At 51.5% G+C, this 27,814-nt stretch overlaps 1 protein-coding gene and 1 long non-coding RNA gene across 3 annotated transcripts in view; both read left to right on the top strand.

Annotated features, from left to right (window-relative positions):
* The window catches only part of SLX9 (SLX9 ribosome biogenesis factor), a 110,640-nt gene that overhangs the window by 59,963 nt on the left and 22,863 nt on the right, over positions 1 to 27,814 (top strand). The window lies entirely within an intron of this gene.
* Positions 1,853 to 24,316, top strand: LOC141996239 (uncharacterized). Its single transcript, XR_012641506.1, has 3 exons — positions 1,853 to 1,996; positions 3,497 to 3,621; positions 23,094 to 24,316. It is a non-coding gene; the product is annotated as an uncharacterized LOC141996239 (long non-coding RNA).

Genomic DNA, 27,814 nt, shown 5'->3' with positions numbered 1-27,814 from the left:
CTTCTGGTTAGACTACCACCTTCCAGAGTTAGAGATCCAGACTCTCCTGGTCTCTGGGCAAGAGGAATGTCCTGTTGTCATGGTGTGTCGCAGAAAGCTCCCAGAACCAATTAAATACAAACATGTCCATAAAAGAAGTCTACCCAAGTGAGATATCAACTAGCAGAGACGCTGGCCATTCTGACATGGAAACAGCCCCTCCACAGCATTACTCCTATGGATCTCGATGGCAGATGAAACAGTAAAGAAGAAAATTGGTGCATCAGTGATGAAAAATACAAGCAGATTCTTTGCCTCAGCCCTGGAATTCCTTGTGCTGGTGTCTTAGACTTGTCAGAAGAGGCCAAGAGATCCTACTTCTCCGCCATAAGTCACTAAATTGCATCTCTCTGAGCTATTCTTGGGCATGAATGGCTTTGCCAAGCTTTGCTCAGCTCCAGCACTAAGTAGCAAACACGCTCCCCGTCAAGAATTCTGCCTACCACACAGGAGAATTTGCCTGCATTCCAGATGACTTCCCTGGACACCAGGAACCTTGCCTTGAGTTCAGATCCAATCATAGGATGTCTTCTCTGTCAGAAAGCCCTCCCTGCCTAGAAAAGAAGGATGGTCCAGTGGCTAAGGCACTAAGCTGGGACTCTGGAGACCTGGGTTCAGTTCCTTGCTCTGCCACACCCACCCTGTGCGACCTTGGTCAAATCACTTAGTTTTTCTGTGCCTTAGCTTTCCAGCTGTATCCTGGGAGTAATTGCTCTGGGGCTGTAGGGTAAACACATTAATGACCCAAGGTGATCAGACGCTGTGGTGATGGAGGCCACAGAAACACCTCTGATGGGAAATCCTGCAAGTACTAATGGAAATCCCAGACTCCATCTAGCCCTCTGGTCCTTGCCTCCTGGCTATGAGCAGATACTCCTCTCTTTCTGTACAGAGGTAACTAAATAATCACCCCTGAAGCACATAACAGTCTGCCCAGTGATGAAATAGGAAACAAGAAAGGCTGCTGGATGCATTTGACCCCCGACTCTCCCCTCTCATTCTTGCACGTTCTGAGGCACTAACGAAGGGCTTCCGTTAGCTTCAGCTGCCTGCTGCCAGTCAGTCGTGCTGATGGTGCTGTTGACATAGGGCAGTCGGATCATTGCTGGATCTCTCCATGGTATGGGATGCTGCTGTCCCCTGTAAAGAGGCAATGCACTAAGGGGCCTGCAGTGCTTTCTTCCAGGCCCACCCCACGTGGGGAGCTGTTTCTCTGCCCTTGGAGTCCGTCTGTGGAGTGCCTCCAAGCTCAAGTCTCTCCTCCTGCCCTGCTCACACTTTGTTTGGAGCTGCTGGAGGAGACTGGGGGACAGCACAGACTCAAAGCCATCAATGAAGCGCTGACTCCCAGCTGTCCACCTTCCCTATGTCCCCAGCAGAGCATCGTCTCACAGCTGTCGGTGACGGAGGAACGTTAGCATCTGGTTGCAGAGGTGATACTGGGGGGCAGAGGGAGGTGCTTTCGAGGTCTTGTCATCACCTGTGACACCATCAGGTTGTCAGGTTAGTTCCTGGTCTCAGGATCGTCTCTGGGTACCCAAATAGCGATGGTAGTGAAACATGCCTGCCTGCACTGTGCCAGAGCCGTCCCGTTCGGCCGTGCCCGTGGGGGCTTGCAGTGAATCTCATCTATTGCAATACAGCCTCGCTTGGGGAGAAAGCGCTACTGGGATGCGAATGCAGCAGCTCGCCTACTTCAGGCAGGCAGCCAGGCCTCGGAGAGCCTGTCGCTCCAGGAGATTGCGCAAAAACCTGGGAACGTTTCCAAATTCTGAGCTGTACCAAGCGCTCGGAGGGCGCCTGGTGCAGTCGCTCAGAAGGAAACCAAAGGCAGTCTCTGTGTCATAAGGTATAATGTTGGCTCTTTCCTAGAGGTGTGGATTGAGCACGTCAAACAGCCACACCTTTTTCACAGGGATTTTTCCTCTCATTTTAAGCTGCTCTCTGGAGACACGAGGTATGTATGCGGGGGGGTGGGCATGTAGTTCAGAAAGGGGGTATTCCCTTGTCTCTCCCACCTATGTAGCTAATTAAGAATTGTATTTAACAAAAGGCAAACAGTGAAGGTTGCACAGCTCCCCCACGCGCCCTTGCTACCAAGTCAGCTAGCAAGGTTTTTATAGCCAGAGACCCTCAGTAACCGTGGAGGGTCCCAGACTCCTGATCTCTTTTACACCTTCTGTGAGAAAGTCGAGTGACGGGTAATCTCACTGGAAGGCAAGAAAGTGACTTGTGTACGGAATCGAAGGTTTTGGGGAGACATTTTAAAATGCAGGCCTGCAAGGCATTGTCAAAAGGGCTGTCACAATTTCCTCTCACAGCACTAAACCCGGAGGAGTCTGAACTGTTGGTAAACGTGGCTATTTCTGGGCTCTGCAGGAGAAACCAGACAGCTTCCTGGCTTTGTCTGTTGTTTTTCAAATCTGGGAACTTCTGTAGAAGCTTGGTGGGGGCCGTCGCCCTCATTCCACGCTCTAGGAGCTCCGTGTTGGCATCACCCTCATTGCCCACTGCCCCACCTACACACTACCCATCTCCTGTGTGAGCTGCCCACTTTATTGGAAAGCACGCGCTTTAGTCATTGTCCCAGGGGGCTCCTGTGGCTGTCTACGGTCTACATGGCAATGGGTGCAGGGCTTGCTTGTGATGTCACAAAGCGGGGAATGCTGGGTAGAAAAGAGGACGACCGATCCAGAGACCAAGCCGCCCCTTGGGGCTCTCGGACGACGCGGAATTGGATGGCAGCAATAGGGAGCTGCTCTGTCCCTGCTGCGTCTGCTAAAGCAGCAGTTCTGCAGACACTATGGGGAACTCGCTACCCAAGTGGGGAGGCGAGAGCTTGGAACGGTGTGTCTCCGTTGTGTCCCTTGCAGAGTTCCCTACTCACGTCATGAGAGCAGACCCCCTGGAGGTACTCGCTAAAGGAGTACTGTTGCCAAGGCGCTTTTAAAACTCCTGCTGTGCGCAGGCAGGTTTCTCATGCACAGGCAGCCAGGAATGTGTGTCTTTGCTCCCCTCTTAGGGTATCGAGGTGGGGTGGGTCTGTCCTTGTCACAATTGTCTCTGTTGGGGTTATCAGCCAGGACACTGGGGAACTTGCCTGTGAACGGAGGGCGAAGGAGCAGCTCTGCGTAGTTGTAATTGTATTCCATGGGTGCTGGAAGCTAGAAGGGTACCGTGCGATAAAAAGGCACTCCTGCCTGGATGCCCTTTGCCTTTGAAATCAGTTAGGGCAAACCCTTCACGCCTGCCCATGCTCTGCTTTCTCTGCAGCGTGAGGCTGTTCGCATCTCCACTGCGACCACGGGAATGTTGTTTGGGAAATCCCAACGTGAGGGCAGGGGCAAGAGAAGGAAGACTGGTTTCAAAGCGCAGATGTGCCAGCCTAGGTCAACTCGTGACAGCCTTCTTTGGTGTGTGCAGGAGTGTTTGACACTTGTGTCTTCCTGTGCCGTAGCTCAGAGACCACCGTGAACTTCTGCAGCGCTTGACTATCGTGGAGGCATGGCAGTGACTCTCCAGCGCTTTCCACCGGACGCCTGCTCCTACAATTGCCAAGAAGGTCTACTGCCTCTTTTGCAGGTCATTGGCCAGCGTGTATCTCTCTCCCACCTTCCTCCTCTGCACTCCGGCCTGCTCTCTTACCTGTGAGAGAAGAGTTAACCGGGATATTTCCCCAGTGTCTGACATGAGGCGGATAAACACTGGTCTAACAAATGCCCCTTTGAACATAGATTGCCTAGGAGATCCTTGGTAGCTGGGAACTGTTCAGTGCTTAGCCTGGCCTTCAGCTACCGTAAGTCTGTTTGTTGGCACTGTGGCAGATTCTGATAGCCTTACGCATGCTGAGTAGCACCTTACTCTGGAAGTAATCCTATTGAAGTCCGTGAGACTGCTTGTGGAGTAAGGTATCAGAATCTGACCAAAAGCAAGTAGATACATAAGCACTTAGTGTGTGTGTGTGTGTGTGTATGTAAAAAGAGGTACAACTGTATTCATGAATGCAGCAGATCTTTGGACTCTTTAAAAGGGCTTGCCCATTAGTACCTTCCCTTACAGAAATGTCTTGTCCTAATATTGAACTGCTCTCTGTAGCTGTTCCACATTCGGCTGGCTGTTTAAAAATCTAGCAGAGGAGGATTTTATTTTTAAGTCAGCTGTGGTAGCCAAGTGAAAACAGATGGACTTTCCTTTGGAGCCCTGGCTGTTAGATTTCTGTAAATTAGGCTAATCTGATGCTGACACCCTTCTTTTCATTAGCGCCTCCGCTGTACTCCCTGGCTCACTCCTGCCGCCGACATGCACAATGTCATCTCCAGGTTTCACTAAAAATGTTTTCAAAGGAATTCAAGTCAGGCTGCCTCTTTTGTTGCAGCATTACTGCTGCCACCACCTCCTTGTAATTCAGGTCTTGTGTCCAGTGTACCGGTAACACACAATCCTCGGCTCTCTTTCAGCTGCTGGGAGGGAACCTGCCAAGCAGGAATGGCAATGGCCAGCTTAACACGTTAAAAATCAAGTTTTATTTTGCACTTTGATAATTGCAAGTATGGAGATGATTTGGTTTCACGCTAGCTGTAAGTAAGAGTCAGGGCAGAAGGGAACAGAGAGAAGGAGGTGGCAGGAGGGGGTGACAATCAGGGACGAGGAGGAGAGGGGCAGAGTCAGACTGTTACATTCTAAATATGAGAATCCACCTGTTTACTGCAGCGTGGGTTTCTGGATAACTTTACTGGCTTTTCTAGAGATGAGTGGGACAAGGGTGTGTTTGTGGTGAAGTGAACGGGAAGTCCCTGACTGACTTGATCTTTCCAGAAGCAGCTGTTGGTGTCTGTGCTGTAAAAGTCACAAAGGTGTTTGTCAAATATAACCTCCCCCCTCCCTCCTGGCCTGGTCTACACAGCTTAGGTTGACCTACCTCTGTAAGCGTCTACACTGAACTGTAGCTCCCACCGATGTAACTCGCCCACTACGCCCACGTAATAACTCCGCCTCCGCGAAAGGAGTTTCGCTTAGTTGATGGAGTTAGTGCGATGCACTGTCCGGGCAGACGCTGTGTTGCTTACATTGACTGTTGCTGCCTTTCAGAAGTCATCTCACAGTACCCCACGCTGACAGCTAAACCAGTGCAAGCGCTCCTGGTGAGATCGCACTCCGCTGACACAAGGAGCCTGGTGTGGACATGCAAAAGCAATGTAATGACTGCGGTGGCTGTACGTCGCCGTAACGTAGGTTGACTCAGTTTTGTAGTGTAGACTTGTCCTCGGTCTGTTCTGGCCTCTCCATGTCTCTCATGCAGTAGCTTCTCCACACCTGGCTCCTCGCTAATTCCCATTGCGGTAATTTCGTAGCTGCTCTAGAGGGAGATCTCCGAAGCACCCAAAGGATTTAGGAGCACAAATCCCATCGAAGCGTGATGCTCAGGCAGGCAAGCGCAGCCCATTCGGCCCGTCCCAATCCCCTTTGTTCTCACAACAGGGTGAAGGCACCGTCAGGGCTCTCTTCTTCCGGCTGCTGGCCGCCTGCCCCCATGGGCACTTGTGACTGATTGGGCAGGGGCAGAGGATTACCTCTACAGTCATTTTGAACAATGAACTGTCAGCCTGTCTAGCAGCTCTGCTTGTGAGCCTGTCTGCGCCCCAGTGGGCAGCCTGGGCCAGCCAGGAAACCGTACCGTGGACATCGAATGTTCGTGTGTCTGGCTTTACGCACAGCATTTGAGATGGCGTCTTAATAGTGGCTGAGGAGGGGTTGAACTCTAGCTAGCGAGGTGAACGCTCTCCTGGTAGCCATTTTCCCGGCAGAGGCTGAGTGCCAGCATTCCTGACAAAGGGAGACAAATTTTTTCTGTCATTTGAACAAACATCAAATGGTGCAAAGACTCCGAATAAACAGGCCAGAGAAAGGAAAGAGGGCAGTGACCGAGTTGGTCTGATTGTACCTCTCCTGCCGTGCTACCGCACTCCTGCTTTTCAGTGGCTACGGCCCACCCCCCACCTTCGGTGCTGGGTCAGACCTAAGCTGGCATGTAAAACAATGGCCGTCGAGCATTGTTTGTGCCCTGCTTTTCTACAGTGAATGATATGGGGGGGACTAATCCACTCCGAGACAGAAACTCGGTTCTGAAATCCTCCTGGAACACACGGTTCCTGCTCTGTCCCTTTCACACAGCTTGGCCAGAGGAGGTGTTAATGTCCTAGCGAGAACCCAGGTTTTTAAACAGAGCTGTGTCAAAGTCAGATTCAGGACTCACATATCTGGGTCTACTTTCACAGCTGAACTGGTTTGGTCCGCACTCAGCCGTTACTTGGTACTATTTCTAATGTTTATACAGCTTCACAAGTTCGCATGGTACTTTACAGAAATAAACCAGCTCACCCAGACAAGCAGCAGAAACAGGGCCCAGGCAAAGGAGGAAACGGGTGTTAAAGCAAAGACGATGTGAGTCCTGTTCCGTCGCCTGTCGGGCTAAGCTCCAGGAGGAGTTGCACGGGGAGTGCAGGCGTGCTGGGTGCACTGGCCACGGGGCTCTTGCATTAGGCTTTTTGCTAGAATTCCTGTTTTCTCTTACATTGCCACAGACGATGCTACTGCAGACAAGGACCCTTTCCCGCAGGAGTCTTCTTACCCCATGGTTTAACCCTGTTACAACCCAGGGGCTTTGGTTGGTTTGTTTTCTGGTGCAATGCAATGTACCTTGGGAGAGGAGGGAACAGCGTCCATGTGTGGTAATGTTCCAGGCCTTAACTAGTGAGCTGGAGGGACAGCGCCTCTGGCTAAGCCAGTCAGGTCTATTCCGTCGAGCGCGGGGCGTGGTGAATGAGACAGCATTTGGGTACAGTCTGCCTGCTGACCCAGCCCACGGGTGGGAGGCCCTGCGGTAAATGATACGCTGTGCCATTCAGTTTGCCATTCGATTTTAGCTACCATTTTTCAGACTCGCTAGTGACACCGTTTTCTCAGACTAAGCCCAGAGTAGGCTGGGTTTGAGAACTGCTCTTCCAGACTGCGCTCCCTGTTTCTCTGATCCTACAGCGGTTCAGTGCTCGCTCTCGCTGAGCCGTTAGGAGTACTAGAAACAGTCTCTGCCCTCAAGAACTGGGCGTCGCACTGGATGAACCAAACCGTAGCAGACGTAGCGCTCCAGTGTACAGATCTTGGTTAGGTTTCTTTTCCCTAACGCATCTCGTTCCAGGCCGGGTGCCCCCATGGCAGCGTCCTTCCATTCAGCGGAGCCTGACAATGTTGTTGTGCTTTTATGAGCCCTCCCTAGTGTGTCTGACTCCCACTGTACGCATTTGCTGGGCTGGGCTGCCCTGTAAGCAGCATTCCCCACCGCTCTGCTCTCTGACGGCCCAGATGGCTCTAAAGCTGTGCTGGTGTGACGGGGCTCCAGCCAGCCCTGACTCCCTGCAGCTCAGTGTTCCCTGCTGCCCCACTGGCCCATGTCCTCAGGCGGGGAAGTGTAGCGGGAGGAGGGCGGCGGGGTACCTTCCCGTGCCCTGAGTGAGGCTGCTGCCAGCTGGGGAGTGCCTGGTGGCGGCAGGGAAGGTTCAGCTGGCTTCCCACCACCCGCCGCTGCTCAGCTGCTGCATCCCCTCTGCCTCCGCAGGGGAGCTGTGGCCGGCCCGGGGAGCTGGCTGGTGGGTTTTGCCAGGTGTCCTGGGAGACAGGTGGCAGACTGGAGGCCCCGGAGTGCCTTCCTTCGAGTGGAAATGCAAGGCTCTGCTGCAGGGATATGGCTCCTCCGTTCGGCTTGAGTATAAATGAAGGCGACCCCCTGAGGCTCTGGAGCTGCATGAAGCACCTTCTCCTGCTTGTCCCAGCTAAGGAGGGGCAGCAGCTCGGCCAGGAACGGCCACACACTGCTGCAGGCTGCTCGCTGAGCGACTGCACGGCGCGGCCGGGGAGCAGGGGCCAGGTGGAAGGAAAGATGGAAATGAACGTGACGGGTTCAGCCGTGTGACTGGGAACGTGGTGAAGGCTTTGGCAGTTTGGGCAGGGAAGGCACAAAGGAGGGGTACAGAGGGACTCGAGTGGACGCTGGCCCTGGTTGTGCTGAGGGCACCTTGCCATTCAACTTCCACGCGGCATTGTCTGGTGCTTCTCCGGTAGCTCCAACCAAGTCAGGTGACTTTCAGGCACTCCTGATTGGCTAGCTTGGAAAAGCAACCTTACCTCGGGGTTGCTCGCCGAAGGAATGCGGCCACTTCCCTGAACTGGAGCCCTTTCAATTCCTGCAGGAAGCTAAGTGCCCCCACCCCCCTTTGCTAATGGACTTCAGGCATTGAGCCGGTGCCTCTTCACTGAAGTTAACGACAAAAAATCCAACAAGTGCAATGAGAACAGGATTTGGCCGTTAATTGCTCCATAGGAGGTTCAGGACACGATCTAATGAAAGATCATGTCACCACCCCAGTAATGGAATAACATTTACAACTGCATTACAGTGAATGGGAGCGACAGCGAAGAGAGGGAGAAACCCCAGGAAAGTTACGTCTTTCCAAACACACTTTCTTGTCACGTTGTCTTGCTTCAGGCTGCCTGACTCTAAGAATTGCAGCCTTTCTGCGATGAATTAAAACTCTGCATTTGCAATGACACTTTATTGAATTTCTGGATTTTTCGCCCTCCTATTCCTGTAACTTACAGAAGCTGCAGTGCCTTAATAGGATTACGCTATTTCTATGAACAGGATTCAGCCGATCTGGTCTTACAGAGACACTGATGATCTCTTCTGTTTGAAAAGGTTATTAGTTGGACAAATCCTCCAGCAAGGAAAATGAAATAGGGAAGAAATGACTTTACTGTGCAACCACATCAGTATTCTCCATGTTTGGCGAGCGCTGTCTGCACAGGTAGACTCAGTCCTTCCTCACAAGCCTGTCTCCTGAAGGCAACCCCATTTTCTCTCATTTGCTCCCCTTTCCATCCTTACCTTAGTTCTCTCTCAACAGCCATCCTTCTGGCTGAAGAGGGTAGGAACTGTTCCCTGTGGACAGCATTTCTGTTGCTTCCTAGAGGAGATGCCACAGAGGTGTGTGGCTCTCCCTTCCCACCAGGGAAGCCTGATTAAGGGTCAGACTTCTTGGGTTCCAGCAAGAAGCTACCCCTGGTCCAGCATCACTCTGACTGCTAAGGTGTGCATGTAGAACGTGTCCTATCCCTTCACAGACACTAAAGTGACGTGTAGAACTGGCAGCAGAGAGCATGCTTTGGGCTTGGCTTTCTTTAAAGGGACACGCTCAGCTGGGAAATCACACTTCTCTGGCAATTGTGAACCGTCAGTAAACAGTTACAGTCAGTGAGTAAGATCCCATCAATGCATGTGCTGTGTGCATGTGACAGCAGCTGGCATACAGTCATAGAATCATAGAATCATAGAATATCAGGGTTGGAAGGGACCCCAGAAGGTCATCTAGTCCAACCCCCTGCTCGAAGCAGGACCAATTCCCAGTTAAATCATCCCAGCCAGGGCTTTGTCAAGCCTGACCTTAAAAACCTCTAAGGAAGGAGATTCTACCACCTCCCTAGGTAACGCATTCCAGTGTTTCACCACCCTCTTAGTGAAAAAGTTTTTCCTAATATCCAATCTAAACCTCCCCCATTGCAACTTGAGACCATTACTCCTCGTTCTGTCATCTGCTACCATTGAGAACAGTCTAGAGCCATCCTCTTTGGAACCCCCTTTCAGGTAGTTGAAAGCAGCTATCAAATCCCCCCTCATTCTTCTCTTCTGCAGACTAAACAATCCCAGCTCCCTCAGCCTCTCCTCATAAGTCATGTGCTCTAGACCCCTAATCATTTTTGTTGCCCTTCGCTGGACTCTCTCCAATTTATCCACATCCTTCTTGTAGTGTGGGGCCCAAAACTGGACACAGTACTCCAGATGAGGCCTCACCAGTGTCGAATAGAGGGGAACGATCACATCCCTCGATCTGCTGGCTATGCCCCTACTTATACATCCCAAAATGCCATTGGCCTTCTTGGCAACAAGGGCACACTGTTGACTCATATCCAGCTTCTCGTCCACTGTCACCCCTAGGTCCTTTTCCGCAGAACTGCTGCCTAGCCATTCGGTCCCTAGTCTGTAGCGGTGCATTGGATTCTTCCATCCTAAGTGCAGGACCCTGCACTTATCCTTATTGAACCTCATCATGTTTGTTTTGGCCCAATCCTCCAATTTGTCTAGGTCCTTCTGTATTCTATCCCTCCCCTCCAGCGTATCTACCACTCCTCCCAGTTTAGTATCATCTGCAAATTTGCTGAGAGTGCAATCCACACCATCCTCCAGATCATTTATGAAGATATTGAACAAAACCGGCCCCAGGACCGACCCCTGGGGCACTCCACTTGACACCGGCTGCCAACTAGACATGGAGCCATTTATCACTACCCGTTGAGCCCGACAATCTAGCCAGCTTTCTACCCACCTTATAGTGCATTCATCCAGCCCATACTTCTTTAACTTGCTGACAAGAATACTGTGGGAGACCGTGTCAAAAGCTTTGCTAAAGTCAAGAAACAATACATCCACTGCTTTCCCTTCATCCACAGAACCAGTAATCTCATCATAAAAGGCGATTAGATTAGTCAGGCATGACCTTCCCTTGGTGAATCCATGCTGACTGTTCCTGATCACTTTCCTCTCATGTAAGTGCTTCAGGATTGATTCTTTGAGGACCTGCTCCATGATTTTTCCAGGGACTGAGGTGAGGCTGACCGGCCTGTAGTTCCCAGGATCCTCCTTCTTCCCTTTTTTAAAGATTGGCACTACATTAGCCTTTTTCCAGTCATCCGGGACTTCCCCCGTTCGCCACGAGTTTTCAAAGATAATGGCCAAGGGCTCTGCAATCACAGCCGCCAATTCCTTCAGCACTCTCGGATGTAACTCGTCCGGCCCCATGGACTTGTGCATGTCCAGCTTTTCTAAATAGTCCCTAACCACCTCTATCTCCACAGAGGGCTGGCCATCTCTTCCCCATTCTGTGATGCCCAGCGCAGCAGTCTGGGAGCTGACCTTGTTAGTGAAAACAGAGGCAAAAAAAGCATTGAGTACATTAGCTTTTTCCACATCCTCTGTCACTAGGTTGCCTCCCTCATTCAGTAAGGGGCCCACACTTTCCTTGGCTTTCTTCTTGTTGCCAACATACCTGAAGAAACCCTTCTTGTTACTCTTGACATCTCTTGCTAGCTGCAGCTCCAGGTGCGATTTGGCCCTCCTTATATCTTTCCTACATGCCCGAGCAATATTTTTATACTCTTCCCTGGTCATATGTCCAACCTTCCACTTCTTGTAAGCTTCTTTTTTATGTTTAAGATCCGCTAGGATTTCACCATTAAGCCAAGCTGGTCGCTTGCCATGTTTACTATTCTTTCGACTCATCGGGATGGTTTGTCCCTGTAACCTCAACAGGGATTCCTTGAAATACAGCCAGCTCTCCTGGACTCCCTTCCCCTTCATGATAGTCCCCCAGGGGATCCTACCCATCCGTTCCCTGAGGGAGTCGAAGTCTGCTTTCCTGAAGTCCAGGGTCCGTATCCTGCTGCTTACCTTTCTTCCCTGCGTCAGGATCCTGAACTCAACCAACTCATGGTCACTGCCTCCCAGATTCCCATCCACTTTTGCTTCCCCCACTAATTCTACCCAGTCAGTGTCTCTGCTTCCACCTTGATTTCACCAGGGAAGCAGAAAACCCTGATCAATGTGTTTCAAGTCCTTTTCAGGGGATGCTATTGAAAGGGGGTCCTGCCAGCATCTGGAGTTCTTAAAACTGGCACAGGGTCAGATCCACTGTCCACGCCATCCTCTGTGCTGCTCCAGCAATGTCAGAGGGCCCAAAGCTGCCCAGATCTTCCCAATGGGCATAGAACTAACATAACCAGCTCCTAGATTACCTTGCCCACCAAATGGTGCCCTTGACATTATGGGGAGGAAGCACCAGTATTCACCAGACCCTCAGCAGGCTCCTTGGGACCTGTAAATACCCAGCATAGCTTCGAGCAGCCCTCTGCTCTTGAACCAGGAGCCGGATGAGGGAGCTGTACCTGGCTCCCCCTCCCCTCAGCCCACCTGCCTCCCACTTCCACTGGGTACAGCACGGAGTCATGGCTGTATTGCAACCTCCCATCAGTCCCTGAGCGTTTGTAAGGGCAGCAGGTAATAGAAATTGGCATTCCAGCGCTTCCCTCTGGCCCGCGGAGAAATGGAGATTTGTTAGCGGTCTTGCTCTGGCCAAGCTTTTCAGACCCAGCCGCCCGTAGCAGGCACTAAACCACTGAGGGTGTGCAGCTTTCTAGGCTGAACTAGCTGCCTGAGAAGGCAGGGCAGCCTCCTGGTCTCACTTGGCCTTGCTCTGCGCTGGTCCGCATGACCAGAGAGAGGTGCTGGCAGGACAGACAGGGCCTCTGCAGCACCGGCAGGAAGTGGGCGCTAGTCAGGGAACTAGGAGAGGTGCTAGACGTGTCTCTGAATAATTCTGTCTGTCGCTGCCATTTTGATCATGTGCTTTATCTCTGGACGAGGCAAAGCTAACCTGTCTCTGGCAAGCCAGGGTGGCGCTGCTGAGGGACTAGTGGGGCTAGTGCTGGCCAGTGAGGCCGCAGACATCCGTTCACCAGCGACTGTCCGGAGAGCTGTGCAGTCCGCAGAGCTGGCTGAAAACGCTGCTGTGTGTGTAGCGGGAAAACCAACACATTTCGTTTTTTCGTGGAATCTTTCACCTGTTTCTGAATTCTCTAGAACACTTTTTAGAAGTTTTGATTGAGGGGTTGAGAGGGGCCTCATTTTCCCCCGCTTTCCGGGAAGGGATAAGAAGGTGGGGGTTTAAAGCCTGTTTTCTTTATTGAAAAACAAAAAATTTCCACCCAACTGAAACAGTTTCTCAATTTTCTGCCTTGTTTGAAAACCCCCTTTTTGGAGTGAGAGATTTCCGGCTGGTCCAGGGGCATGGCTGAAGCACTGCAGGCCTGGCTGGCACCAGGGCTTCCTGGTTCTACCACACACGCACTGCCAGCCGCAGAGGGAGCGGCTTATCCGGGGCCAGATCCTCCACTGGGGTAAATTGGGGTCGATCTGTCGAAATCGCCTGCAGCCCCATTGGTTATTTTGGGTTCCAGTGAGTTGTTTGTTGTTCTGAGTATCTTGCAATTTGCCAGATCTGAGTTTTAAATGTGTTCCTTCATTCCTTTGGGGGTAGAGCAGACCTGAGGCAGGAACGGGGCAAAAATGATCGAACAGTTTTTTTCTCGTAAAAGGCCTTGGAGGCTGGGGGCAGAGCTGTGCAGCAATTGGCGCACTGTCTGCTTCTGCTTCCACCCATTTGCTTTGTTTTGTTATAACTCTCCTCTTTCTGCTCCGTATTTGTGCGTGCGTTATACCAAGTTGTGCGATTCCTGGTGGTTAGGACTGGCTTGTATGCGCCCAGGGAGTAGAAGGCCTGATTAAGGAGTCAGTTCCCTTCTGCTTCATGGAGATGCAAGGCTAGGCAGCCAGGTTGTGCCATTCTCTAGGGCCCAGCCCGGACAGCGCTTCATGCAGGTGCATTCAGTCTTCACTCAGCTGCGCTGTGGTTATCGCGCTGGCTCGGAATCCCCATTTGACGCTGGGTGGCAAAGGGGAGCTTCGACTTGCTCCTCTGAAGTCAGGTTAACAAATGTGGCACTGCCCTTTCTGGCTGTTTGTGGCTCCTCTCCTGAGAGCGCAGTTCAGAAACGGGTTCAGTCTCGTGATAGGCTATACCCTCGTTTGGACTTGCATCATGCAGCAAAAAAGATGCAGCTGTTTCTTTCCGTTCGTTACCAGGCTGTAACTCGAGAAAGGCAAGGATGGCCCATGTGAGTCTGACCGGCATGGCAGCTCGTTCGGACATGGACAGGAACGATCACTGAATCGCTTAGCAATGTGCTGGGGAGGGGGAAATCCTGGAGGCTGCCAAAATGTTCAAACCTTGGTGCCAAAGGCCCCATTGCTCATCACTGGGCATCGAAGTAAAAGTATTTGACTTTTCCAAGGTGTTGCGCGCCAGGAGCTCTGGCTGGAGTCTGTGGGGGATGTGCATGCACTGCATCTTTAAAAGTCAGGTCACTGAAACGCCTACATTTGGGAGTGCAGGGGTGTGGCAATCTTGGCCTTAATGGGTCCAGTTTGGGTCTGCCTTGAAAAGTGCCTGTGAAATACATGTTGTGTGGGGCTCCATATTCCTCGTGTCTCTCACGGCTTTCTGTATGCCTTGTTTCCAAGTCAAAAGAAGTTTATTTCTGCTTCCCAGCTCCGCAGACTCACCCTGGACTGTCTCACTCAAGCTGGAATCTTTCCACCTCCTGGATCGTCCCTAGTAATAAAGATGCAGCAGACTAAACTGAGCTCTTAGTTACACTTGTGCAGCTCTGCTGGACTTCACTGGGTTTACAGAGGAGTAACTGAGAGTATAATGAGGGGAAAAATAAGGGCATAATTTGCCCTGCAGAGCAATTATATTTTCTGGTGATGAGTGAGATGGAAAAGATCCAGCTTGCTTGCCAGAAATTAGGCTCCTTGTGGTAGCTAGAGAAGGCACCTATTCTTGACAATCATGGCACGTTAGATATGGAAATCAGAGATACACAATGAATATGAAACACTCCAATGCCAATTATAGAGTAATTTTTCTGGAGAGAACTATGCATCAAAACTCCTGCTATTATGGGACAATTCTCAGCTGTTCCTTGAATTTAGTGTGGTTTCGCTTTCCAATCATTTGTCTTGTACCAAAGTCAGATTTTCTGAAAATCAAGCTGTCTAAAATCTGGATTTAGGAGCTGAGCTGTACCCCTGAAAGAGAAGAGCATGTCCCAGGGTGAAATTGCACACCAACTGAAAGGGCTAGTGCCACCCTGAATGGACAGGAGCGAGGCCTGGTGAGTGTGGGCCGCAGACACTCAGAGCTATGGGCAGAGACCACTAAGAACGAGACCTGCACGCTGGTGTAGTGCGTAATGAAGAGGGAGGTTGGAGAGCGGGATCAATGCACTGGGGATGTGCCTGCTGTGAGTAGTGCGCGCTATTCAGGGCTCATCTCTACTGGTAAGTAAACACGAGCCGAGCCCTCTTGGTGAGCTGCAGCCCAAACACTTTCTCTCCGTGGTGGGGGCACTTGTTGGGGTAACTGGTTTGTTAAGGAGAAAACTCCGAATGGCCACAATTCCTTCCATCCCCATTCTTTGACATCAGGTGCATTTGGTGCAGCATGCTGACTGCGATCCCCCTACAGCTCCTTCAGCCTCTGGCCCCTCTGGCTCTAGTTCTCCTCTTGGCTGGAAGCAGGTGGAATTTGGTGGGTGTCTTTCAAATGTGGCTGGCCTCCCCCTTCCAGTGTCAGGATGGCTTGAACATCCTTCCGGTGGCCCACACCACTCCTGGAAGCTGCAGTGTGCTTTTCAGAAGTTCAGCTAAGCACTTGCATGGCTGATCACTGTGTTGTCACACTCTTTCTTTTATTGTCGCATCCATCTAACTTAACTGGATACAGTTGCTCCTTTCCCCAGAGTGGGCGACTGCCCTGTTCTGCAGTGTGCAATCGCAGCTGACACCTCTCGTTCTTGTATTCAGCTTCCACAGGCAGAATCCCATTGGCTCTGTGCCTGCTTTCCTCTCTGTCCAATGAAAGGGTGCAGGAGATGCTCGATAACTTTTCATAATCCTCCCGGGAGGCAACTGGGACTGCAGGCCCTGGACTAGAGTCTCAGCTACTCCCAGCTAGGGATATCCAGCTGCAAAAGAGCCAGATCGCTTCTCGGGATCTGTTCTTCTGTGTCCAGCCCTGTCATTAAGGGATCGCCAGCCACTTGCCGTTCTATCTGAATGGCATCTGAGCTTGCTTACAGAATGCTCTCTGCACTTGCGCAGTCTCCAGAAGCAGCAGAGAGGATCCCTCATCCACTGCCCAGACTGCCCTATATTCTAGGCCAATTTTTGTCACCACTGCGTTGACCTCTATATGTACACTGGGCATTGTCCTTTCTTATTGCAATCTGCTGGCCTTGAAGCAACAGTCCTCCACTTTCTGATCTCTTTGGCCACAGCAAAACCATTTAAGCTCGGTTATTCTTTCTGACACTTGGTTAGTGTGGTGTTCATTTTGGTGCACCTCATCCTTATTTTGTTGCCATCTCCACTAACACAGCAGTATCCACTCACAGAATTATGGCTCCGGAGACACTAGGGGACTCATATTTGAGTTGTCTGTAAGCCACGAAATGTGCCATCGAGCCACATTCTAGTCCTGCACCCCCTGTTGCTGCTGTTCCTTAGAAAGATGGTGCCTGATGTACGATCTGAGCCTCTGCTATGTCAGAGAAGGGGCGTCTTGGCTTTAACCGGTATTTCTGATTTGGCTTTGTGATGAAATTGTGAAGGAAACTCTCTTGATAGTTGGCTGTGCAGAGTAACATGGCCAGGGCCCTGCCTTCACGCCTACTTGCTGGGGAAGCAATGCCAGCCGGGACTGGAAGGTTGGAGATGGGAGGTGTCCGGGCCACACCAGTGAGATCTGTAGGCCAGAGTTAATCATCGGGTCCAGCTTGTCTCAGTGACCATGGGAGCACCCTGCTGCTGCCCAGTGTTCGGCCGGTGCAATGATTAGGGCATTGGCAGATGTCCATAGAGTTGCCACGCCAGCACCCCAGGAGTTGCCAGCAAGCCTGTGGAGGAGTGGGACTCTCGACTGGATTTTGGTGCGTCTTCTCCACGTGTTGAGGAAAGGACAGGGAGTGGTCAAGCGTTATCCCCAGATAAGTAGGGTACAGCTCAAAAGCAGTTGGTTGGTTGTTCCGAGGACCTGCGGCTGGCAATGAGCTAACCAAGTGGCGAAATGGAAACAAGATGGCACTGAATTTTAGTGCATTCGGTTTAAGTCGCCACTTCAAAAAGTACTTGGCCTCGGTGTCAAGGTCAGATGGCAGGCAGCTCTCCAGCTCCTCAAAGCTCTTTCTGGTGACTGCCAGGCAGAGGTTAGCAGTGCACACAAACTTAGTTGCTGAGGCAGGTGGGCTGTGGGTGTGTGTGTATGTATATTAAAGGGCATCAACGCACGTAGAGCTCCCCGGGGAAGTCTCGTCTCTTCGTGTGACATGGGTGATGTGAACTTGACGATCACGGTCCCGTTAGAAATCATCTGCCTGATAAACTCTTCAAGTCTTTTGTCTAGGACCATGGGGGATAATTTTAGGACTAGTCCATAGTGCCAGCTGTGTTGTATGCTGACAAAAGGTCAACCAAAATGGTGCTGACTTCCTGTCCAGCCTCGGTGGCACCCTCAGTATAAGAGGTCTGTCTAATCACTTGATCCTGGGCACTATGGTCCAGTCAGAACCCTGCCTGGTAATGATATACATGTGGGGCAATTAAAGGCAACGGTCATTTAAGTACCAGTCTCTTGAGTACTTGTGGCACCTTAGAGACTAACCAATTTATTTGAGCATAAGCTTTCGTGAGCTACAGCTCACTTCATCATACTGTGCATCCGATGAAGTGAGCTGTAGCTCATGAAAGCTTATGCTCAAATAAATTGGTTAGTCTCTAAGGTGCCACAAGTCCTCCTTTTCTTTTTGCGGATACAGACTAACACGGCTGTTACTCTGAAACCAGTCTCTTGAGTGATGCTGATCTGAGCAATTGGGTGATAGTTTCTGGGTCATCGACCTTCCTTCCAGGATTGAGAAGTGCCCCTACGTGTGACCTTCGACAGGCCTTGGGAACCAGGCAGCCTCCCAGACAAGTACTAGAGACTCTTTGCAGACAGTTGCCCCAGGATGAGCTCATGCAATGCCAGAACTCTCCATGGATGTTGTCCAGTCCAGGAGCCTCGTAAGGCTTGGAAAAAGAAATGGCTGATTCCAGTTCCTCCTTAGTGAATGGCTGGGAGAAGCTGGAGGAGATTGACCGAGTGTTTGAGAGCAGACAATACCTTCCAACCGTGATTTTTGTAATTCTTGGTCGGCTGTTGGCCACAAGTGGGCTGCCACAGCATTTTCTGAAACGCATCAGGCATTTAGGAGTCTCCACCGCCTGAAGGCGATGAAGACTCCGGGTCCTACGGTTTGAGTACGCAAAGTCCAGACTTTCAGTGCATTCATGCCACCTTTCCTGTCTCTTAACACTAAGACATTCCATTAGCGTATTGGTGGCTGTTGTATCCCTTCAGGCGAAGCAGATTGCCTCTCCTTTGGGTAGAGGTCATCACAGATCCCTGCTGGGGTTATGTGCCCTGTGAAAACCACGTGGAATCGACTTTCAAGCCACGCTTAGCGAAGCCTCACCGAAGACCCTGTGAGCCAGGTTCCCGACATTAGCTACATGCCATGGCTCGTTGGCTCTGAGGAGTCTGTCTCTTTCTTCTCTGTGGTGGTTCCAATTGGCTCACCTCAAGTTCTGTCTCTTGGGTGTGTTCATCTCAGCCGCTGTAATCTCTAGCTCTGCTGTTGCCATTAAGAGGGGGCAATGCTGAGACTGTGGGTAGTTTCCAAGTGTTCACTTAGCGATTGAAAATGGACCCACCTCCAGAGGCGAAAACAAGAACCCCAATGGGCTGAATGGAAAGTACGACACTGCTTGGGGTCACAACAGCAGGATAGGCCAAATCACTGAGTACTTTGCTATTAGGAGAATCCATGGGATGGCCAGAGTTTGTGGGAGGTGAATTGAAATCTTCACACACCTCTGCAGGATAAAGAACAAGAGGGAGTGGTGGGTATTGCCCCTGTTCATAAGGGGCAGGAAACATTCATCAGCTTTGCACTGTTTACAAGTATTGAGGGGCCAGGTGGTGATGTCACCTTCCTTGGGTTGTCCAAATTCTTGAAATTTGAGTCCAGGTTTCACATAAGTGTAAATCCGAGTGGTCAGTGATGAGTGACAGCTGCAGTCTGATAACCCCTGATCTCTGAGCTGGAATGGGTTTCTTGAAGCAATAAAATGTCTGTGATGATTAAGGTTAAGATTCTGTCATGGTTATTTCTAGTAAAAGTCACGGATGGGTCGTGGGCAATAAATAAAAATTCATGGAAGCCTGTGACCTGTCTGTGACTTCTGCTAAAAATAATGGGGGAGACTGGCAGCTCCAGGGCTGGCAGCTTAGAGCCCAGGATCTCTGCTACCCGCAGCAGCTCAGAGCTGCAGGGCTGGGGGTTCGGAGATCCAGGGCCCTCACCGCCCATGGCAGCTGACAGCTTGGGGGGGCCCCGTGGCAGGTCAGAGCTTAGGGGCCCCGCGATGGCTGACAGCTCCAGCCCGCTGCCTGGGACATGGGGCTGAAGCTGAAGTGGAAAATGTCCCGGAGGTCTCTGAAAGTCACGGAATCCGTGTCCTCGGTGACAAAATCTTAGCCGTAGTGATGATATTAGCAGTTAGCGGCCGGAGAACCTGACGCTTCGGGGCAGAGCTGCCCTCTGGATTCAGCTGTAAGATTGTTAAAGTCCCCACGACCCTTGTGGTCCCTTGTCGCTCTCTGATGCTATGGCCGAGATGTCAGGCTTGGTCCCTCCCCTCCTGGGGGTTAATGGAAGATACCAGCAGAACTCCAGTCGCTGTATAGCTCTTCTCTTTGACGTTGCTGGGGCTGGGAGTGGACACAGTTGTCCATGGGGTTTATTTCCCATGAATCTTACAAGCATGTGGACAGGCGCCTTTCCCGACATGCTCTACAGACAAAGCACAGTGCGTGGACAGCCCCAAATGGCCCCATCCCAGGGCTTGACTTTATTAACAAAGGGAACACAGAGTTCTGCTAAAACCTGCTCCCAGGCTTTGCAACTCCTGTGGGCCCACTCTGGTCTGCTCAGCCCCGACCCTAGGTCCTCTATCGAGAGAGCCCTTGCCCCCTTGTACGTCCATGTGCCTCACACCACCAGCCTCACGCCGCCAGCCTGCGCAGGAGTCACCGGGAGGGGGTGCGTGTCCAAGAAACCCCACCACTACGGCTAGGCCAGGAGAGATCTTTACGCATAGCAGAGGCAGGCAGCAATTCTGGGGCTTCTTTTTCATATCCTGTATTTATATAGATCTATAAATCTATAATTTAATACAGACCAGGGGTCTCAAACTCGTGGGCCATCTGCAACCCGCGAGCCTCCCCAATGTGGCCTGCGGGGCTCCAGCAGTTTTGGGGCCGCGTCTCTCCCTTGGCCCCCCCAAGGCGCTCCCCCCAGGCGATTTAAAATGGCCCAGGGCCCCGGCAGCGCAGCGGAGCAGAATGGCGTCTGCTTGCTTGCTCCACGCGTCTGCCAGCCCCTTCCTGCAGCCCCGGGGTGGGGCTGTGCCTCCACGTGGTGCCCCCGCCCCAAGTGCCCTGCGGCCAAAGGGAAGCTGCAGTGCTTACCTGGGGCTCCAAGCACGCAGAGACCTCCCTGGCCCGTCCTGCCTTGGAGCCCCAGGTAAGCGCCGCACCCCCAACCCCCTCACAGAGCCTGCACCCCCTTTCCACATACTCCCTCCCACCCCCCCAAACTCCCTCCCAGAGCCCAACATCTCACCCCTTCTGCACCCAAACTCCCTCCCAGAGCCTGCACCCCAATCCCCTACCCCAGACCTCCTCCCCCACCCAAACTCCCTCCCAGAGCCTTAGGCAGATGGGGGGCAGCGTTTTGGGGGGTGGGTTCTGGGCGGCATGAGTGACATTATTGGCCCGCTGAGAGGATTTGAGGACTGGCACTGGCCCTAAGGTAAATTGAGTTTGAGACCCTTGATACAGGCTATTAAAAAGAAGCCCCAGAATTGCGGCTTTTATATCTGCTTCATGCTGAATACAGATACCCAGTGAGCAAAATCTGTCTGGCGGGGCGGTAGGGAGGCCAGAATTTGGAAAGCCACCTGCTGGCTTCTGGAGAGTGACCACATTTCCCTATGCTGAGTACGGGACACCTGGTAAAATTACTGGTATTCAAGCGAGTTGAACGGCAATCAATGAGAACTATGCAGTACAAACATTCAAATTAACATCAAGTTGACTTGAACCCCTGTTAAAAAGAAATACTGCGTAGTTGGATTATTTTCATTTACCTTATCTTTAAGGCTTTAGGGTTCACACGAGGAAGGGTGACACACACACGCACATACACATAGGGAGAGGTTGCACATCCACACTCCCATACACCTCTCTCACTCGGGACAGGGGGGCGGTGACTGGCTGACCCAACCCTCCCTGCCTGGGGCTTTCCGCCCTCCATGCCTGGCTGGGCCCCTGGGATGGACCTGCCTCCCCTGGTGCCGTGTGTCCCTGAGGCAACATATGGTGTGGGGGGACAGTGAGGGCAGGAAGGAGCCTGCCAGCCAGGCTGTTGGTGAGCTCAGCGCCCTGACCAGGGTCTGGTTCTCCTCACAGTGCTGGGAGCGGGACGCACCTTGCCGGGGGGTATGGCGGAGCAGCGGGGCTGCAGGGGTGAAGGGGCAAAGCAGGGAGAGACCAGCGAGAGGGGGAGCATGTGAAGGGCCGATGGGTGGGCAGCCGAGACGACATGCCGGTGCCAGCCAGAAACGGGACGGGGGGGCCCTGTTGGCCGAGAGCTGACGGACCAGCACAGGGAGCGGCTGGCCCCGTGCACTGCAGCTTTGCCCCGCCAGTACTGATCGGGTGCGGGGGGGGGACAGAAAATACAGGACAATTTGCCTGTTTTTAAGAAAAAGTTGGGACACCTGCGGGGGGGGAGAGGGGGCTTACATACTTTAAAAATGGGACATCTGGTCACCCTATGGCTTCTGCGACTTCTTCAAACTAACCCTCCTATCCCCATGGTGTTTGTCTGGGTGTATGCACTCTCGTTGTCATGGCTGTGGTGACTTCTGGGGCGGAGGGATGAAGGAGATCTCCAGTGGCAGGTGGGTTGGGTGAAATGTGCCAGTACAGACACGGCCAGCAAGCCAGCAATGCCTTGTCTAGCTGATGGGTAGGGGCAGGTTTAGCCACCTCCTTATGACGGTGATCGTAGAATCATAGACTATCAGGCTTGGAAGGGACCTCAGGAGGTCATCTAGTCCAACCCCCTGCTCAAAGCAGGACCAACCCCCAATTTTTGCCCCAGATCCCTAAATGGCCCCCTCAAGGATTGAACTCACAACCCTGGGTTTAGCAGGCCAATGCTCACTGAGCTATCCACCCCAAAAATTCTTACTATAGTACATATATGTACTATATGTGATCTTACTAATAACTTTCCAGCTAGCTTATTTGTAACTTTATTGCTAATTATTTTTCTAGGAAGCGAAGAGAATGTATGTTTGTTAATTTTGCTGCATTTGTAGCCATTCCTGGGACATGCAGGAGATTGTGGTGTGGATGCCTTGCCCCGCCCCTCTCTCCCGTTTAGAAACGTTTCAATTAAAGGGACACCAAACAAGTTTAAAACAATGCTTTAGAATTAAAAGAAAATACCCTCTGCTGCTCAACACCGTCTTAAACGTGATGCATGTGTGCAGCGTTTGTAGGGGAAAGTAGCTTTTCCCAGAAGGTTTGTATTCCAGTTGTATGACTGGCGCTGAAATTAACACATCTGTTAGCGTTCGGCTTCCATTTGCCACGGTGCCCTGTTGTGCCAAAATATTGTGTTTGTGCAGCAGCAGTGTGGATGACGTATCCTCAGCCGAGTTCTGGGGAGAGCCGTTGTTAAATCACTGCTCCTGCAGAACTGACACAGAAAGGGGGGCTATGCTCTGCTTGTTGGCTTTGCATGGTATTCAGAGCTCTCTGGTTGGATTACATTGTAACAGTGTCAACAATAACCGTTTTTACCATGAGCTGCCTGGTATTTGCTCTGTTACTGTCCCAGTTCCTGGAGTCATGGGGTTTGGTGCAAATCTGTTTTCTTTCCTTCTCTTAAGTAAATTTCTAGCCCTCATGTCTGGGGGGAAGGTTTGAAAACATGATCTGAGTGGCTCAAAACCAAACAGAGAACCCAAAAGCTATGAATAGTTTTTAAGCTAATCTCGTGATCGTTTGGGGCCTGACTCGTGCTATTTGAGTGCTTGGGGTGGGCAGTATGGAGATAACCGCAACTGCAAGGTAAAATAGCTTTTTTGTCTGCAGCGCTTGACAGGGTCCCTTCGCTGGAGAAGCGCAGCTGCTCAGAAATACAGGAATGGAATGGAAAATGCAGCTTGTCTCATCTGTCCTGAAAGCAGCATCTGGAGAGATGCAGAGAGTAGCAAGCAGGCGTTTTGATGCAGGAAGCACCAAGCCTTTTGTGTGTTTACAGTTAAAATGTTCCCGACTGCATAGATCCCATAGAAAGGCACCTCCCCGCTAACAGGAGTAAATGTCAAGGTTATAAAATGTAACTTGCACACAATTAATGTTAGTAGGTGTGTGCTAACTTTGTTCTCTGACCAAGGTTTTAAGGGCTAATTTCACTAGACTGTGTCTAGAAGGAAAAAAGAAACCCAAACCCTCTGGATTTCACTCAATAACATAAGTACAATGGAGCAGGAGTTTGTCTTGGTCTCTCAGAGGTGCCTGTGAGCCGACAGAAAATAAAAGCCACGCTGGGAGAGCATGGGCTGTAATTAAACCGGCGGAGGAATTTATTGTCTGGAACGTTTCTCAGCTGCCAGTTGCTTTGTGCATGTTGGAAAAGCATCGGCCGCTTTTTCCTTCGGATGTCGTGCTGTTGGAGGAAGAGGCGTGTGAGCCGCCGTGCTGTGCCATAGCCCGGGAGCGCCTGCAGATTGCCACCCTGGGCCGTGGTGGCAGCTGGCCAGAAGCAAGCTGTGTAACTTGCGTTGCGTGGAGCACATTGTGCGGGCCCTTGGTTTGAATGTGGAGGTGAGTCAGGCCCAAGGCTGCAGCAGAAGATTCTGGCAACAGCAGTCCCTGAAGTCTTGTTTCTGCACTGAAGAACAAGCCAACTGTGGGTCACTCTGTGGGCCCATGTAGTTCTTGGGCCCCTCCTGCATCCGTGCATCCTGGAGTGAGACTGCAACATCGCTGAGGTTTCCCGAGAGGCAGGGTCTAGTAGCACCTGCTATCTAGACGGCGTGACATACTGTTATGCCATCCGCTGTTTTCGCTTGCTCCTCGTTCATGGTGTTGGGTCTTGCGCTGAAGTTTCCAGGCTTAGCTTTGCCTGAGGGAGAGAGATTTTATTGTTGAAGTCTGAGTAGCTCTTTTCAACAACCTCTGATTTGAATGAAGATGGAAAGACCCAGCAAACGCTGATTTCAGGAATGGGGAGAGACTGGGAGGGAGCCCCAGAATTGAGGAAGGAGAAGACAGAGAAATGAGCACCTGTAGGGTGGGGGAAAGACCTTGGAGAAGAGAGATGTGGGACCCTTCATATGGCCGCTATGTTTGGGGAGTCCAGAAGAGAGGGGGCAGCTCTGCTCCAGAAGGTTGTGGAGCGGGGGCGGGGGGAGAATGGGCGACTCTCCCCTCTGCCTGCCACCAAACCGTACAGGAGAGTAGCAGACCAAGCAGCGCTTTGTTCCTTACTTGTCTTCGGCAAGAAGCCAATCACTTGCTGGGGAATGTTGTACGGGCGGGGTGTAGTGGGAAGGAGGTTCTTGGGGTTTGATGGGGTACCCCTGGTGGTCTGGAGAATCTTCCAAATTCCTCGAAGCTTATCCAAAGCCCAACTCTTCAGTCCTGGATTTGAGCTGCTCACTAACATACGTGCACACTCAACTCCCCGGGGATCAGGTGGAGAGCTGACCCTGAAGACTTTCTGTGACTTGGCATGCCCATGTGTGCCAGGTGCCCTGGGGGTGGGCGTGGTGGGAATACAGAGGGGACTAGATAGCCAGCATTTAGCTCTAGGGCCAAGCTTGGTTTGGCAGGATACAAAGGAGTAAGGCCGGGCTTCTGAGCATGATCCCCAGGAGCAGATAGAGACACACCCCTTGTGATTCCCCTCGCCCTGCCTGCTTTTACCCCAGGCACCGCAGCATCCACGCCCAAAGGAAGCCGTTTTGGGGAGCGGGCGTGTGAGCGCGTTAGTGTGACAGCGCTGCCCAGGGGGACCTGCGTGGGGCGGTGAGGGGCTGGGGGAACTATCCCGCTCTGGTGCTGGAGAGACGGTGCAGCAGAGTTGGGCTGAATGCCTCTGCTGCGTACACAGACTCGTACCTCCCTGCGCTGTCCCCCCAGTGTTCACTCCGCGTGTGCACAGCGGACTCCACATCCCCCTTTCTGAAATGGGGAGGAAGAGGAAACCTGTATCCAAAGAACAACATGTGACTGGAATGAAATAGCCACACAGAACAAGAACAAGCAGCCCTATGAAGGGCCAGGCAGACTGCCCAAACCAGCAGCTTGTGTCAGGGGTTTATTCTGCCCTTGTAAGACAGTCAGCTACTGATCCTTGAACTTTCTTGAATTCTCAGGATCTTCTGTAACCCTCCAGGAATGCAGGAGGCTGTCTGTCTCTGGTGGGAATCTCCCGGCAGGGAGAGGATCCGAAGGGGACATGGCAGTGTGGACTGCGGGCTGTTGCTCACAGGGTCAGTCTCAAGACAGTGACGGGGGGCACTGGAGGTCCACCTGGTGATGCAACAAGACGATGCCAGTTCTGACAGACAATTCCTGCTGGCACAGCAGGATTGAGGGCTTCTGGCACATCCCTGCGTTCTCCCCTCTTCTTGTGAATCGTTTCTCCAGATGTGATCTCCTGAAGTCAGAGCTGCCACAGGTTTGACTCTGTGGAGCCTGTCCCACTCCCTCTTCTCACACCCCATAGAGATCAGAGCTCCAGCACACCAGGGGTGGGGTGAATACAAGGCTGTCTCGCCTGCTTGTTCTGTGCCCTGGTGGTCATGCTGAACATTCCCCATTCACTGCACAGGTGCTGAGGTGGGGACAGTGTGCAGGAGAGAGGTTGCAGCTGTTTCAGTGAAGTAAACCTAGAGAAATGTTCCCCCGTCTCTCCAGCCCCCCAAAATGCCTTGGCATCCAGCAGAAGAGGACAGCCCCAGCTGACAATAGCCCTGCCTCATTCACTGCCTGTCCCGCGCGTAAATTACTCTCGTGAGCTCTGGCCTGCACAGGGCAGCACGCAGGAGTAGAAGACGCTACACGTGGCCAGATAAAGTGACAGAAAAATGTTGTATTTTATTATATTTTAATTGTTTGTACCTGCCCATGCAGCCTTTAACACTGGCAGTTCCTGGCTTGTGTCTGGATCTGTGAGCCTTTAACACCTGATCGCTCTTCGAATACCTATGTTCAGGGAGTATTAACACTGACCGGGCTCAGCGTGTGTGAGACACACACACACGCGTGCACGCCCTGCTCGGAGGAGCCCCGCCCACACCAGTTCACGGCAGGCACAAAGTGCGTGCATGGCTCAGAGGATGGCTTCCCAGGTCCCTGTCCTGCCTTCAGTTCAGCATAAACAGACGATTTCTCCCGTGGACATTACTGGCTCCATGTGGGCGCAAGGGTCCAGCTTCAGGCGGGGGCCCTACAGTTTAAATTCCTGCTAATCACAAACTGCATACAGAGCGTGTAGTGGGATGGAGTTACCATTGCGGCTGGACCCCTCCCTGCTGTGTGACCTGGCTGTGGTGGTTTAGCTCTGGGATCTACTGGGGCGCTAACACAGTGGGCTTCCTTGTGTTTCTGTCTAATTAAGGTATTTACATTTCAGGATAAAAAGCCTCAGCACTTTAGAGAGACTTCGCTCCCTGCCCATTGGATTATTCTCTCCCCAGTCTGTGAGTAATTTCCTGTTGGGACTTTGTGCAGGGAGCCCAATAATTCTGCCTGGTTCAAGGTTGTGCCAAGCAGGCAGTTTTTGCATTTCCTTAAATATTCTGCTTCAGTTTGGCAAAAATCAATCCATATCTAAATTACTGTTATTACTAGAGCTAGCCAGCTGGTTGTGGTCTTTCTCATTAGCAGATCATACCAGGCACTGTTTTCCAGTGAAGTAATGAACGTGTTTTCAGACAGGAAAAAACCACCACTGGAATACAGAACCATTCAGTCAGTATTAGCCAGCAATGAATGTTAAGTGCATGTTTGTCAAGTCTGGGCAGTTGCTCAGCAATTGTTGGGATATGTTTTATTATTCACATGCCATCCTGTGCTAGTGATTCACTCTTGCTTCCCTGGTGCTGCAGTCCCAAGTATTTAGTGCAAGGAAGCAGTGTCTGGAAATCAGTTAGTGGGAGCATAAGTAGAAACCACAGATCAAGGCCTCAATCCTGTAGGAATATTCACATGCTTGGCTTTATGCACGTAGGCAGCCCCACAAAAGCCGATGGGGCTATTCATGTGCTTTAGTCACATGCTGAACTTTAGTGTGTAGAGGTCCAGGGGCTAAATGTGTACCCAGAAATGAACACAGTGCGCTTTTGTGACTGTCTGTACCCTTATGTTCATCCTTTTTACAAGACTGTGATAAATTTTGTACAAAGTACGCTATGTGAGGTATCATTTGAAAACTCATAATCTGCTGAACATTGTTCTCTTGGTAAAATATGTGCGGCAACATTGTATGTAAAGTTATAAAATTTTACTGTAGAAGACATGTTCCAAGTCTAGGGAAACAGCTTTAAACTAGTTCCCCAGAGACAAAAGGCTAGCCAGCACCTCGGCCACGTGTCAGAATAATCAAATGGACTATCACCTGGTTAAGCGGCCATTGTTTGTCAGGAAAAAGAGTGTGAGCGAGAAATTAACATGTTGGTAAAGAAACAGCTGGAGGTTCCCATCCCACAGGCTTGCTGTCACCTGAACCCCAGCAGGAGATGATTCTCAAAGAAGAGAAATGCTGTAAGAAAGGAGAGCAAACTCCTCGGATTACCTCTCTC

Source organism: Natator depressus, chromosome 11 (assembly GCF_965152275.1).
Source record: "Natator depressus isolate rNatDep1 chromosome 11, rNatDep2.hap1, whole genome shotgun sequence".
Classification (NCBI taxonomy): domain Eukaryota; kingdom Metazoa; phylum Chordata; order Testudines; family Cheloniidae; genus Natator; species Natator depressus.
Note: the sequence above shows the minus strand (reverse complement) of the source record. Positions and strands in the feature narration are given on the sequence as shown.